The sequence below is a fragment of the Triturus cristatus genome, chromosome 9 (genome assembly GCF_964204655.1).
Source record: "Triturus cristatus chromosome 9, aTriCri1.1, whole genome shotgun sequence".
NCBI lineage: Eukaryota > Metazoa > Chordata > Amphibia > Caudata > Salamandridae > Triturus > Triturus cristatus.
In genome coordinates, this window is record NC_140592.1 from 324106080 (window position 1) to 324120861 (window position 14782).

General features: G+C 45.6%; 1 protein-coding gene across 3 annotated transcripts in view; it reads left to right on the top strand.

The window, feature by feature from the left end:
* The window catches only part of NICN1 (nicolin 1, tubulin polyglutamylase complex subunit), an 88298-nt gene that overhangs the window by 2981 nt on the left and 70535 nt on the right, over positions 1–14782 (top strand). The gene's annotated exons all lie outside the window — the stretch shown is intronic.

The following is a 14782-nucleotide window of genomic DNA, read 5'->3' on the forward strand; positions in this document are numbered from 1 at the left end:
TATTCTTCGTGGGTTGCGGTTGCCAAGGCTTAGTGGATCCAATCCGGACACTAACACCGCAGCGACCCTCATCCGACGCGGGACAGTCGCCCTCCGGAAGCTGGCCTTCCTTGAAGCCTCCCGGAGCCTGTGGCTGCAGATCCAAGCGACAGCACCTCTCACCTGAAGCACCCGACATCGAAAGGCTCCTTGCTTTGAGCCTCCTGGTCACTGTGCCGTGACCCAGACTCTGTCCCCTCTGCTTTCAGGTTCTTCTCGACAATCTTCACATCTTTGATCTTCACGGCATCATCAACGCTTTTGGCTAGCAGCACTTTTGAACATTTTCCTATAGAAAATCAGCCTGCGACCCGACACCAGAATCGACCTATGCACCCGGCTTCCCTGGGGCAGGTAACAGTGGTAACACGGTACTCTCGTGGTAGTGGGCTCCTCAAAAGCTTAAGTCTAAAGATTTAACTTTGTACTCCTGCTAGAAGTGACTTTAATCTGTGTAATTTAAACCGCGACATTCTTCATAGGCTAACATTGAGATCCCGATAGCAGCTCTTTGCACTGCACGTGTCTCCCGTGGGTCCCCTTCCTCATAACTGTGGGTGGATTCTGAAGGGGCAAGCGATCCTGAATGCCCTAGGCATTGCCTGTAGAATTGTCGTGGTTCTTATACCACTTTTTTGATATATGGTTTGGTCCCCCCCTGGGGCCCATTGATTTCTGTGCTATCTATTGTGTTTATAAATGCTTGTTTGAAGTGTAACTTGGCCACTAGTCTCATAAAGCGACTGTGAGATTCTGTCTAGAATAAATACATATATTTTATATATATACCTGTGTGGGCTACTCTTTCATTTGGTTATTCAAGAGGTTATTATGGTAAAACAGTAAGCTTAACACTCCTTCAAGACTTAGCCTGAAGGCTGCTCTCCACAGCTACCACTAGGATAGCTTTCTTTAAAGGTTGTCTTAAACCTATCATCAATAAGAGTCGAATTGGACTGGTGCAAGGTGGCCACTATAACTAGTGACCAGCATATGCCAGGCCAACTTCTCACACTTATGTTTTATTTTTAGAACAAAGCTCGACTTGGCACAGGTAAGTAAAATACACTTCTTTAATGCAAGACTGTTCAAGGAAATGCAGTTGTGGTTGAATTTGAAGTTGTTACAGGTTTGTATTACTTTGAAATGCAGTTTGAATTACACAGTAATTGCTTTCAGATTACTTTTTGATTACTTTGAGTACTGGGGTTGGTATGCCTAGATACCACATCGTATGTTCATGCAGTATAAGGTAAGTATGACTTTTTATACTTTGCAATTGAGTTCACTTTTCTCCATACATTCATTAACAGTTCCACACAGCACATTCGTAGGCAGAAAATCTAATAACAGTTCCTATGGGAGAAAAATGGTTATCAGTTTTAAAGGTAAGTACTCAACTTACCAGGGCAAATTTTGGGGGTTAGGACCAAGGTTGCCCAAGGTCTAGATTGGCACTCAAGTTGCACCACCAGCGGCACTGGGGTATCCGGGTGCAGAGTGCAGGGGCTGAATGTTAGCCAGTGGGGCTAAGGGGGCCTCCGGTTAGGGACTGCTGACGAGCAGGCCACTCTGGCGTGGGAGCAAAGCTCCTGGGGTTAAGGTCCGCACTTCAGGGGCCAATGACCAGCACAGGAGCTGCACCACCAGCGGCACTGGCACGGCAGGGTGCAAGTCGGACATCCGAGACCCTGTGTTTTTTAATGGAGACCTTTAGTTTCGAAAAGATGCTGCAAACTCAGGCAGTGAGGCTTCCTGAAGGCGACCACTGGATGGAGAGGTATGTTGGGATCTTGGGGATGCCTGGACACTGTCGGGAGGGCCACCCAAGGCCGTGGGGCATTGGGTGCCAGGGTGTCTTCTGGCGTCTGGTTTTCTTACCAGCTCCGGTCGCGGTTGGGGGCCTGAGGGAGGTCAGAGATCACCAGATCCCAGGTCAGGATCGCTGGGGAGACCTCCATGGGTGTTGGGCCACTTGAACTTGGGTCGTGGGTGTCCGGTGCAGAGTGGTGCAGAATCGGGGGGACAGCGGTATCTGGATTCTGGAGGTGAGTCTTTGGTTGATCAAATCCGGTTCCCATGGAATACAGAGTCTGTGGGAAGGTCGCAGGGCAGGTCCTCTGGACTCTGAGGGTTGCTGGCTGCTGGACTCGCCAGGGTTCTTGCTGTAGTCTGGTTGCAGAAAGGAAAGGCTGGTAGGGCTGGGGCAAAGGCAGTTGTTGTCCTCTTCTCCTTCCTGGGTCAGCATGGCTCTTCGGTCCATCCTCGAATCTGAGTATGCAAGGTTCAAGCTTACCTTTAATTACTAAATTTAGGGGCATTAAAAGGGTGTACAGGTTGAGACCAATGGGTACCTTCCTTGGGGTGGGTACAGCCCCTAATATGCCACCCTCCAGTGGGAGGGGGCATGAGCCTTTTCCTGGTTCATGATGGAGGGGATTGAGATGTGTGCTTCACCTCGCCTGCCCCACCTTAGGGGTGGGGTTGGCAAAGGTGGGCACACCTCTCTTGCTAGTTCGTATTTCTTGCCGATTCTCTCACCTAAAGTGGGGCCAGAACTGGTGGGAGCCAGTTGCTGGGGACAGCAATGGCAGGGACAGCATCCAAAGGCAGCAGGCCTTTAAAGCTTCCTCTTTCGTGGACCCAGCCCATCCTGGGGAGGAGGCATGACAGCTCTGCCCAGTATGGGCTTTGTTTCTGGACCCAGAGAGGGGAAACCTGTCTGGTGGTGGCAAATGGCGGGCAGCCATTCAGGAACCACACCAAGGATGGTTTATTTTCCGGGGCATCTCTAAGATTTCCTCTTAGTGCATTTTACATTAAATCCCACTCTGGAATCGGTGTGGGTTTAATGTGCTGAGAAGTTTGCTACCAAAGTTCCCATGTTTTACGTAAAGCCATTATGGTGCTGTGGAGTTCGTAATGACCAACTTTCAGACCATATACTCTTTATGGCTTTACTACACTTACAATGGCTAAGAATGGACTTAGACACTAGGGGTACAGGGCTCATGCCTCTGTACCCTCCCCTTAGGGCTAGTGCACCCTGATAGAGGGGCAACTTACCTAGGCCTTGGGCAGTGGATTGCAAGCATAGCAGACAGGGATGTGTGCCATGTCGACTCTTCACTTTTCTCTGCACCAAAACATAAAGCCTGCAGTTTCAGTGTGTGGCGGTTAAGGTGCAGGGACTCTAAGGGTGGCAGAATAGGTGGGGCAGCCCTTAGAGGCCTTCCCTGGTCACAATGCCCTTGGTATCCAGGGTACCTTTTACAAGGGGCTTAGCTGTGACCAGGGATGTGCCAATTATAGATACAAAGGTACAGTCTTGGGAAAGAACACAGGCCTTAGGAACCTGATTAGCCGGGACCCAGGGCACAGCAAGTTAGGTTGCATCCGACGTCAGGCAAAATGTGGGTGGTAACCATGCAAAAAGGGGCACATTCCCACACGTGTAGAATGAAAAATGTCCTAGCTCATGTAAAGGAAAGTTTCAATTCTATTACGGACGCGGAGGCGAGGACTATGCAGTTCTTTCGTCACTTTTTAGTATTCAGCAGATTTAAAGTTCAACAGAAAAAACATAAAACACTATAACTCCTATGAGTCCAGGGAAGAGTGTTCATGACCACCAGTAACCAATACTAATACTGTACGAAAATGGATATAAATCCCTTCTGACGCAGTCCTTCCTCTTCTTAACTGTAGGAAGTTAAGTTCAAGCAGCATCAATCTGCCTAAGAATCAAATCCTATGAATGAAACATAACCGTTAAGTATATACTTCTATTGAATTACAATGTATAACTCAGAACATAAGCAATACAGTAATTTGTTGATTTACACAACATGTGAATAAAACACCATCTCTGTGTTCCTTGATCAGGAAACCCAACATAATATCTTGACATAATACTATACTCTTGGGAAACAAATAAAATAATATTGTTAAAAATATTCACTGTTAATGATAATATACAGTAAACACAGCAACTTTAACATATTAACAGCACAAGGATATGTGATACCTCCTGTTACTCACATTGCCATGGATTAATTAGCCATATACAGGATACAATTTACTCCCTGTAATCCAGACATGTGATAGGGGTAGGCATATTGCAGTATGACATGGGTGGGATAATCCTCACCTCCGTGTCCTTAATAGAATTGAAACTTTCCTTTACGTGAGCTAGGAAATTTTTCATTCTATATCACGGCTGGGGGCGAAGATTATGAATTTTTAAAGGTTACTTACCACCAGAGATGCAACATCATATAGTGGTTTAAAGTAAAAGGTGGACTCTGAGGACCAACCTGGACAGCCTTGGATGCCATAGCCCCCCTGGCCGAGTGGGCCTCAAAAAGGTGAGTATCGATCCCGGCCTCTACCATAATCCATTTTACCCACTTGGAGAAGAAATAGCCTTGAACTGCTTCTTAATACCAATCAACAGTTTTTTCTCACCCGGAGGTCTTACCTCCGCCGTCATTTCCTCAAATACCTTTAGTCATCTTACCACACAGAGCTTAGTAGAACCCTCAAAAGACAGGTAAGTTACTGACCTGGTATTAGTTTTGATCCATTGCGCGATAGTGAAGTATACCACTTCCACAGTGAAAACCCTTGCCATGATGTCCAATGCCCTGATATTGAAAACTGTTTTGCAAGAGATGAGACACAATAACATAGCAAATTTCACGGAAATCTCTTTCCTGGACAGGTACTGATCCTACTAAGAGACGCAGTACCAGATTAACCTCCCATAAGCTTGAATATCTAGTCTCGGGGGGCGTGCCATTCTGATACCGTCTAGCAGTTTACATACCCACGGGTGTTCGTCTACCAGTATATTGTTGATGGGGAGATGCCCCTCTGAAATTGGCAATTTGAAAGAATTCACTGTGCAGTAAGCGAGGCTCGAGCTAGACCGCTCCACAATGAAATTCAAGACGTGTGTAACTTGCAACCCTACGGGATCTAGATGTCTCTTCATACACCAACAAACCCATCTTCTCCAAGCCCACCTGTATCACTTGGCTGTCCCGGGCACCCATGCTTGCTGGACGAGTCTTTGTAGATAATGGGGTAACCCAGTAACCCTCAGAACCTGGGTGATTAAATAGAACTAGAACAGTGGTTCTGTTGGGAATGAAGTAATTTCAGTACACTGCACTAAATGCATATGGTCAATATTCAAGTGTTCATTGAATATAGAAGTATATACAAGTATGTATACACACACACATATATAACAATTTGAAAGACGCAAAAACAATTTTCTTTTTGCTATATTTGAATCCAACAAATATTCCTTAGAAACTTATTATGTACAGGACTAACCAACATAAAACCAAAATGACATTAGACAATTAGTGACTGAACGTGCTTAGTGACACAATGTTTGAACATACATTGACATGTATAGCATACATTTACAATGACGAATACAGTTGAATAAAAATAGTCCAAACTCAGAGGCATAAACCACAACCCGACCACCATAAGCCGACATCCCTATCAATCAGCTCTATCTGTTCTTGGAAGTTAGCTATTTCAGTCAGACATGTGGTGCCGTCGTAACGATCACCCAATATAGGTGCACTCTCGAGGGACGTCCGAATCCGTCAACCATGTCTGACTGAAATAGCTAACTTCGGCTGACATCTCCGTATAGGTGTCCTTAGGATCGTAAATCGTACATTTCCTATTTTCCAGGCTGCCGTATTTTCTTCTTTGTCCTGATGAAGACCCGCTTTAGATGCGTACAAAGCTGCACCTCTTCATAGGGTCGAAACGTCGACATTGCCTGTTCAATCTGTCCATGCAATTCCACCATCAGAATCACTGAATAATATGTGTTGTTGTGGTTTATGCCTCTGAGTTTGGACTATTTTTATTCAACTGTATTCGTCATTGTAAATGTATGCTATACATGTCAATATATGTTCAAACATTGTGTCACTAAGCACGTTCAGTCACTAATTGTCTAATGTCATTTTGGTTTTATGTTGGTTAGTCCTGTACATAATAAGTTTCTAAGGAATATTTGTTGGATTCACATATAGCAAAAAGAAAATTGTTTTTTGCGTCTTTCAAATTGTTATATATGTGTGTGTGTATACATACTTGTATATACTTCTGTATTCAATGAACACTTGAATATTGAGCATATGCATTTAGTGCAGTGTACTGAAATTACTTCATTCCCAACAGAACCACTGTTCTAGTTCTATTCTGCTGGACGAGTCTATCGGCTTTCTCCAAAGAATGCCGTCTTGCCAATGTCGCCTAAAAGTCTCAATGCCATGAGATCGAGGTGACCTTGCAACACCAGAGGATGTGTACGGCAGTTGGGGACCCAAAGGATCCCAGAAAATAATGGAAGCTGTACCGGTTCAATTCATGATAGCTCCAGAAGAGAGGGGAACTAAGCCTGAGATTTCCAGATCGGAGTCGCCAGTGCCAATGAAGCTCCTTGACACCTTACTTAAACCGCCACTCTGGGAATCAGAAGAAACAGTGGGAGCACATAGGCTTGACCTGTTGTCCAGTCCTGCAGGTGGGCATCCACCTTCCAGGCACCCAGGCCTGATCTACTGACATAACGAGGAAAACTGGGCATTCAGTCTGGATACAAACAGGTCCACACAGCAGGGACCCCACCGGTTCAACAGTGCCTGAAAGGTCGCCGGGTCCAGTTGCCAATCGCTGGAATCCATGAAGTGTCTGGAGTTCCAGTCCGCCACTGAGTTCAGAGAGTCTGGAAGATGCTCTGCTGTCACCGAAATTTGACGTTGGAGGCAGAATTGCCAAAAATTCTTGGCTAGTTCTGCTAAAGCTTTCAATGAGGTACCCCCTAACCAATTGATATATTGGGCCACTATCCTATTGTCCATCCGCAGGGTGACACAGCATGAGACCTTGTCAGAGATTGGATCGCAAAGGATCTCGCCAGCAGTTCCAGGTAATTGATATGTAATTTCAACTCTTCCTCCGTCCATCTTCCTCCCATAGTGATTGGACCACATCTGGCACCCAAGCCTTACTGCCGGGCATCCAACTCTAATACCAAGTTTGGGAGGGATCCGAAGATTGCCCGACCATTCCATGCCTCCATATGGTCGATCCACCCATGTAATTCCGTCCTAGCTTCGTCTGTCAGGGACCCCAGTTCCGAGTAGGTGAGGCCCCCCCAGAGGTGAGCCGCTTTCAAACGATGTAATGCCCTGTAATGCAGTGGGCCCTGAACGATGGCTTTGATCAATGACAACAATAAGTCAACTATCCTGGCCAACTGCCTGAGGAAGATCATGTCCCGTCTCAGGACATTGGTCAACTCCTCCTTGATCTTGTTAATCTTCGATACCGGAAGGCTCAGAGTGACTGAGGTGGAATCTATGAGAAACCCCTGGAAATTCATGGATTGCACAGGAGTCAATTCTGATTTATGAAAATTGAGGACGAATCCCAGGTCCTGTAGGAGCGCAATAGTCGTGTTCAAGTGTGACACCAGTTGGGAGTGTTACTGATCCATCAGGAGGATGTCGTCGAGGTATATAACCAGCCTGATGCCCTTCATCCTTAGTGCCTCCGCCACTGGCCTGAGGAGTTTTGTGAAGAACCAAGGTACTGAGGACAGGCCAAAAGGGAGAGAATGGAAATGGGGTCTGGCCCCTCCACTCGAATTGTAGAAAACTACGATGAGGGGGAAAATAGGAACCGTGAGTTACGCGTCCTTGAGATTTAGATGTGTCAGCCAGTTGTTCTGCAGTACGAGATCTCTCAGGAGGTGAATGCCCTCCATCTTGAAATGGCGGTACACCAGCTAATTGTTGAAGCCTCTGATAATTATCACTGGGCTAAAGCCTTTGTCTTTCTTCTCTACTGAAAAGAGATTGCTGAGAAAACACAGAGGGTGTAATACTGACCTCCAGATTGCTTCTTTGGTGAGCAGATCCTGCACCTCCGCATCGATCTGTCCCCTCTCTTGTTCTGAAAAAAACAGAGTGTATGATCTGGCCACTTGAACCAGAGTTTTGTAGAACTCTGTGGTATCCATGTACCGTCTGTAGGATCCACCAGTACATATTTATTTCTGCCCACCTGTATGCACGCAATCTCAGCCTCCCCCGAGCCTTTGAGGGAAAGAAAGGATACTGCTTACTGTTGAAACTTCCTGAAGCATCAGCCCCCCCCCCCCCGGCATGGTTGGCTATGCCTTTTCCTCCTCCCCGATTAGGGTGAAAGGTCCCCTGCTGGCCATCGTTCCACCCATAGTTCTGGCAGGTTTGACCTCTGTAGGATGAGGCAACACATTTCCCCAGTTCTTTTACAAAAGATTCGCTAAATAAGTTGCCTTTAGTCACTGCTCCTGCTTCAGATGAGGAGAGTTCTCCCAGTTTAGGATCTACTTCGATCAGTACGGAACACCATCTCTCCGCAGACAGGGCACAGTTGGCGTTGCCCAATAGGCCCATCACCCTCTGTGCCCAGCCTGCCACTATGTCTGTGGGGAGGGGATTCCCTGATTGTTTTGAAGTTCAATAATTGTTGTCAGCGGGCCTACAATGCCAAGCAATTTGTCTTGACACACTCGCCATGAGCGGTCAATCCCCTTCTTGGGGTCCTTCATGTATTTAGCAAAAAACGAGCATCGTTTTTGGTCTATTTCTGGGGTGGGTGCCACTTTTCCTCCCAAAGCTGGTGTAGGGCACTCCACCCGAAGGCAGTCTCTAACCTTCTGATCTGGAAGCCATTCCGAGGACCTCGAGTGGTAAATGCCATCTGGGCCAAACATGTCTGTCCAGTTGGCATCCCCTTCTAAGTATCCTCAGGCATTCAAACTGGGGCTCCAAGGCCTCCTGAAACCCTGTCCATCATTAGATTAACCTGTATCGTCTGTGTCTTTCCCCCCCACCCCCAATCCCCAGATCGTGGAACCCATCTTCAGGGTTGAAGTTTGGTGCAACAGCGTCGTCGATCTCCTGAGGTTAAGTCTTCCTTCCTGTAGAGTACGGTTTTTAATGTGTCAGATGATCAAGGCCTTCTGAGAGCCATGTGTCACATTTCTGGGCCTTGTGGGTGGAAGTTGCTGGAAGTCTGCTAGGCCCTCCCACCGTGCTCCCAAAGAACCTGGTGGCCTGGGAGACCTGGGAAATCAACCTGTCTACGCTTTCCTGCAAGGGTGCCAGCGCACTAGCTATAGCTTGGGAAAGAAGCTTGTCCACCCCTGCAGGGAAGCGGTGTTGTGAGGGCTATTCCTCCTGAGAGGCCAGTTCATGTAAATAGTCATGGTCCCTGAAGGATGCCATATAAACAGGCGGTGTGAGCACCAAAATATAAACTTATTATACACCCCGTAATGAATTGCAAGGGCAGCTCCCTTGCAGTTGCTCAATGCCAGCAAGTTAGAGACACCAGAATATTCGGATCTCAGACGGCTGAGGAGGGCCCTTAAATTCTTACCACCAATGCGGTGTCGTGTGAGGGTTGGTAGGGGGGGGAGAGGCCCCAGCGGTCAGTCCCTGTTTCTCAAATACACACCTCAGCTCCTTAGTACGTGAACCTTAGGAGCACAAAAAACACAGCGCGTAGGCTCCACAGGCTGCAATGCGCCTAACGGTGACCGCCAACTGCGCGAAACAACGCCCCTAGTGGACCCATGTGGTATAAGGACACACTCGGGCCGAAGGCTGCTGGATGTTGTGAAATCGCTCTAGAATGAACAGTCAAAACACCAGAAAAACAGTCAACAACTTTTCCAATATGCTACAAATCAACACTCAACCCCAAGAGACATTAAGTGGAATGAGGAACCTTAATGACGCAGCAGTGAAGAAAGAGGAAGGACTGTGTCGGTAGGGATGCATTTACAGACAGTGGTACTATTGGTTAATGGTTGTCATGGAAACTCTCCTTTGGACTCATAGGAGTTGTAGTGTTTAATGTTTTTTCTGTTTAACTTTTGAATCTGCTGCAGGGGTGTGGAATTTAATAAAATATCTACTTGTCCATAAGGCAGATTGCTTCATCAATCTACTTGTCATGTAACAAAATTCACATGTCACTTTGGTGCCATGTAGTGGGGCGAAAAATTATGGCAGCAATCTCATTATATAAGAGCTCTGATATAGCCTCTCTGATTATGCCAGGGCTCATACCATAGTAGAGTTTGAATACTTGCAATCCCCTTATGTTGTCACATTTCCACAGATCTACATACTGGGGCTGAATGTAGTGATAAGCAATAGTTCCAGGGTTAGAATGCCCTTTTGAGTCCGTGCAAACCTACTAACTGGCATGTTTTAAGGGTTTTCAACAACTCTTCTCTAATTTTTTTCCCATACTGAGAAATGTTGGAAATTTACTCCTGACAATGGTAGACGTAAACCTTCTTCCAGAGTTGGGAAAAAAGTGGTTGGAGGGAAAGTGAACACGCAAACACTCTGATTTTTGCATGAGCAAATCTAAACATGCATATTTGCTCGTGCTAAAATGCAGTTCACAAATATTCTCTTGGAGTACTATTTCTTGTCCTACTTCTGTAAATTCTTGGGTATTAACGAAAGCCATATAGCTGCACTTAATGCAAGCACATATACCATGGGTGCACTTTTGAGACTTTCGTCAATAATTGTGCCCCTAATTTGGTCTGGCGTTGACCATGACCTTTTGTGTTTATTAAAATTCTGTCTCTCTCTCTCTGTATGGGCTGGCATCACAGTGAGTGACATCATTCTGCTCTTTCACAAGGAGCATATCAGCACACAAAGTAGTTTTGTTCAGTGCCAGTAACTACTGTTGCAGTGTGTGCTTTTTGAGACCAAAACATTTTTTTGCTTTTGCCAATGTTTGTTATAATTGTGAGGGCCCGGCGGCTCCCACACCAATAAGGTTGTGCCAAAACCATGCCAAAACAAGCCACACATTGACAAAACTAAAAAGCCGACCACCAATTTCAAACCTACTGGCTTTGCCAATGCTTGTTTATTTTTGTTTCCCATCATCTTTTTGAAACTGGTTACACTGATTTTCCATTATGAATATTTTTGGGAAATACTAGCATGCATCAGCACGTTACTAAATGATGCTACAAAGAAATGGTAACTGAAATTTTACAGCAGTTTAGCTAAATGTTTTTTTTTCCTGCTTTCATTTTGTTATGAACATTTTTATTTAGAAAGCAAAGAATTATCAATCTTGCTTTCAAGCTTCTGCAAATATTTGCATCAAATCAGAGAGGATTCTGGGAGCATTATACATAGCCTCAATTTGCTAAACCTTGAAAACGTGTGTACACATTTTGTATACGGGAACCACTGTCAGGAGTGCAGTCAGAGCTTACAACATTTACTTAGAGCGCTCACCCTAATAATAAAGGCTTTGCATTAATGAACCATAAATACAAATTTGAACAGCATTAACATATGGACAAAAATATTACCTTAACTGCAGACAGTGCCCTTCCCTGATCCATAATGTGGTACTACAAACTGGCAGTCATAGGGTTTGTGCTGCAGGGGGTTGGGCCTACTTGTCCCAAGGACAAACTACTCATGAAAACTTGTTGCCCTTGACCCTAAACAATATGTCCTGGACGTCGGGCTATTGGAATTCCACATCCCTGCTGCTGAATATTAAAAAAGGAAGAAAGAACTGCATAATCCTTGCATCCGATCCTGACCTAGAATTGTCAAGAATGATATACTCTATTAGATTCTTCCACGATGAAGAACTAACCTTGGTCCAAAACGCATTGGGGCACTGCAGAATGTATTAGCTATGTGTAACACTGAAATTCAGATTATGGAAAGAAAATTCCATTTATTAGAATTTTCCCATTTTAAAAACAAGAACACATGCCCCAGAATTTAAAGCAAAAAAAGCTCAACTGGATGATGTACCTGCACATGAACCTATGAAACTTGAGAGGTCTACTTGTCAGTGAGGCGAGGCAGCGCAGTAGTTGAACACTTACATCTATTTCTTCTGTTGTGCATGTGAAGTAACCGGCGAGGGCTGATTGAAATGTGAGAAGGCTTAAACTCTAATGGGCAAGTTTACCAGCTTTTTCTCCAGAACCGATATGTCATTTTAAAAAAATGAAAAAACATTGAGATTCTGGGACAGATGTCGGAAAACAGTCACTATCCAGCAGATTCGGTGCACTGGTCATCCTAAGTATGATTAAACTTTGAATGCTCAATTTTGGGCAGTTTCTAGGTTCCATATGCAAATGCAGCCTATGCTCACAAGATGAGACTCTTAAGTGTTTCCCTTCTGACATACCTTTGCTACCTCAATTTTTTTTCGACATGACATTATTTTGCCAGCTCTGGGCTTTCATTTGGAAACTTAATGCTTTCTGGAATTTGAATTCTGTGTTTACTTCCATAGAACTTAAGGGACTAGGGCACCCTATGACAATGATTTGTAATAGCTGAGTCTAGTACTGAGAATATATTTTTGGGAAAACATAACATGGATTCAGATGACAACCATGTTCTTGTGCCTGGCTTTTCTTGTATTGTAGCCTGCAGTTGCAGTATTAAGGGGCCAATTCCGATCCGGGTCGGAAGGGCACCGAACGCGATCCGTCCGGAAAAACTACGAGCCGTACGCGTGTTTTCCGCCCGACTCGTACAGCTGTACGAGCGAGCCAGTACGATGCGAGCTACATGAAATTCACCAACCGAGTCGTTTCCGGGTCCGAACCGCTCCGTACGTCTCGGTCGTAAGCTAACCGTGGCGTGCAATGGATGCGATTCACGACCGAGCCAGTACAATGCACACGTCGGACAGCCTGTGCGAGCCGGAGTGTCCGGCTCGCAAAAGCTCCCTGAGTCGGACTTCGGGGGTCCGATTCGGACCCCCCGACACCCGCAGCCGTACGACTCACACACAGGGGAAGACACATGGGTCTCCCCCACACAGGCATGTACGGCGCGGATGGCACCGACGTGTACCCACTGTAGGGGGCGCACTTGTTCAAGACGTACCTATTCAGTCAATGGGAGTGCATGTACGTGTCGTACAACTGGCTCCCATTGACTTCTGTGGGAGTCCGACCGAACCGAGTCCGACAGCATACGTGTGCATCGTACTCGCTCGGTCGGACTGTAGGGGTCCGGCTCGGTCAGAAAACACTCCGGATCCGACTCGGTCGGAGTGATTTCCGACCCGGATCGGAATCGGCCCCTTAGTGAAGCCTGAGGTAAGAAGACCTTAGGTTCCTGCTACAGGCGTCCTCTTCTCATATTCTAATGTAACATGGGCACAACGTTCTTGTGTAATAACCTGTAGACAGAAATTAAATAAGAAAAATACAATAAACTGACGGATTTGCTTACATTTAAAAGTGCGACAGCAGATCATAGGTGGAAGAGTATTGTTTGGGGAAAAGCATCTGTTATAGTTCATTTTATATAGCTGGTTCAGGATTGCTAACAATTTGATCATGGCATCCACATCTTTAGACATAGGTGCTGATCCCACTATTGGTTAGCAAAAAATCCAAAAAAAAACCAGGTCCTTTTGACTGGCTCAAACACAGGTGACCTATTGCATTTGAATTAACATCTGAACTTTACCTATCACAGTCGTGCATGGTCTATTAATACATTTGAGTGCCACTGCCACAGCAGAGAGCACACCTTGTGGCTAGGTAATTCCCACAGATAATGAACTCAGAACCCTTTTCTCCCTACCTATCACCCTGCAGGCTTCATTGCACATATACACCATACTGCTCTAACAAAAGCTTGTCTCACGTCATGGCTTTGGATGAATACAACATTCTTATTGGACACAGTGACCCTCCTCCAGGCCCACCCCCGATTGGGGAGCAGTAAAAAGGGAAATTGTGTTGTAGTGAGTGTTGTGTGGTTCCTTACCTCCCTGTAATTACATGTGCACCACTCATTACCAGCGAAGTCTTTCCTACACACTTGGATCTTAAAACCTGTACAATAATTCCTGACCCAGCACTATACACTTTAGAGGAATCTTCAACCCTTAAATAGCTGGTTACCTACTTCAGTGACCAGCTGCTAATCTGGCATGGGCTCTGAACATTTGGTTACACTTCAAAGCACCATTCTGTTTGGTGATGGACCCACAATATCCAAAGGCCCATTCTGCCCTACTCAACACTCCTGACCACTCCTTTCCTTGGGTCACCTCCTACAATGTAAACCAAAAAGTGCCACACCCTTCCTTGGGTCACCCCCTACAATGTAAACCTAAAAGTGCCACAGAGAGGTTGGCCCTGCTAATATCTGGTTCCTGCTTACCATTATTTTTAATGAAATCATATACAAGCCCCACTGCACTCTATGGTTTTATCTTATCTTTCCATGTGATATGAGGTGCACATCTCCCTGTTCTAGAGTGTGGGACCTGGTGCATTGGTGACTTGCATGATGTGCAGCAGAGGTAAGGAATCTCAGGTATTGTAGTTTAGTGTGCGGAACGGTAGGCGCACCTCCATCACATGCAGCATGATGCACTGAAGAAGATCGGTGTCATGGGTGTTGTGGTTTTCATATGTGGCATGGTCGGCTGGATATTATAAACATTTTAGTTTTCTAGGAAATGACACGTTACAGGGCTAGATTCTCATTACAGTCTGCCTAATTTAGCAGGTAGGTGTTCAGCAGAGTGCCCAAGAATGATGTAATACTCAGTGTCATGACCAATTGGTAAAGTGACACCCTTAGTACATAGGTTGGTTCGCAAAATA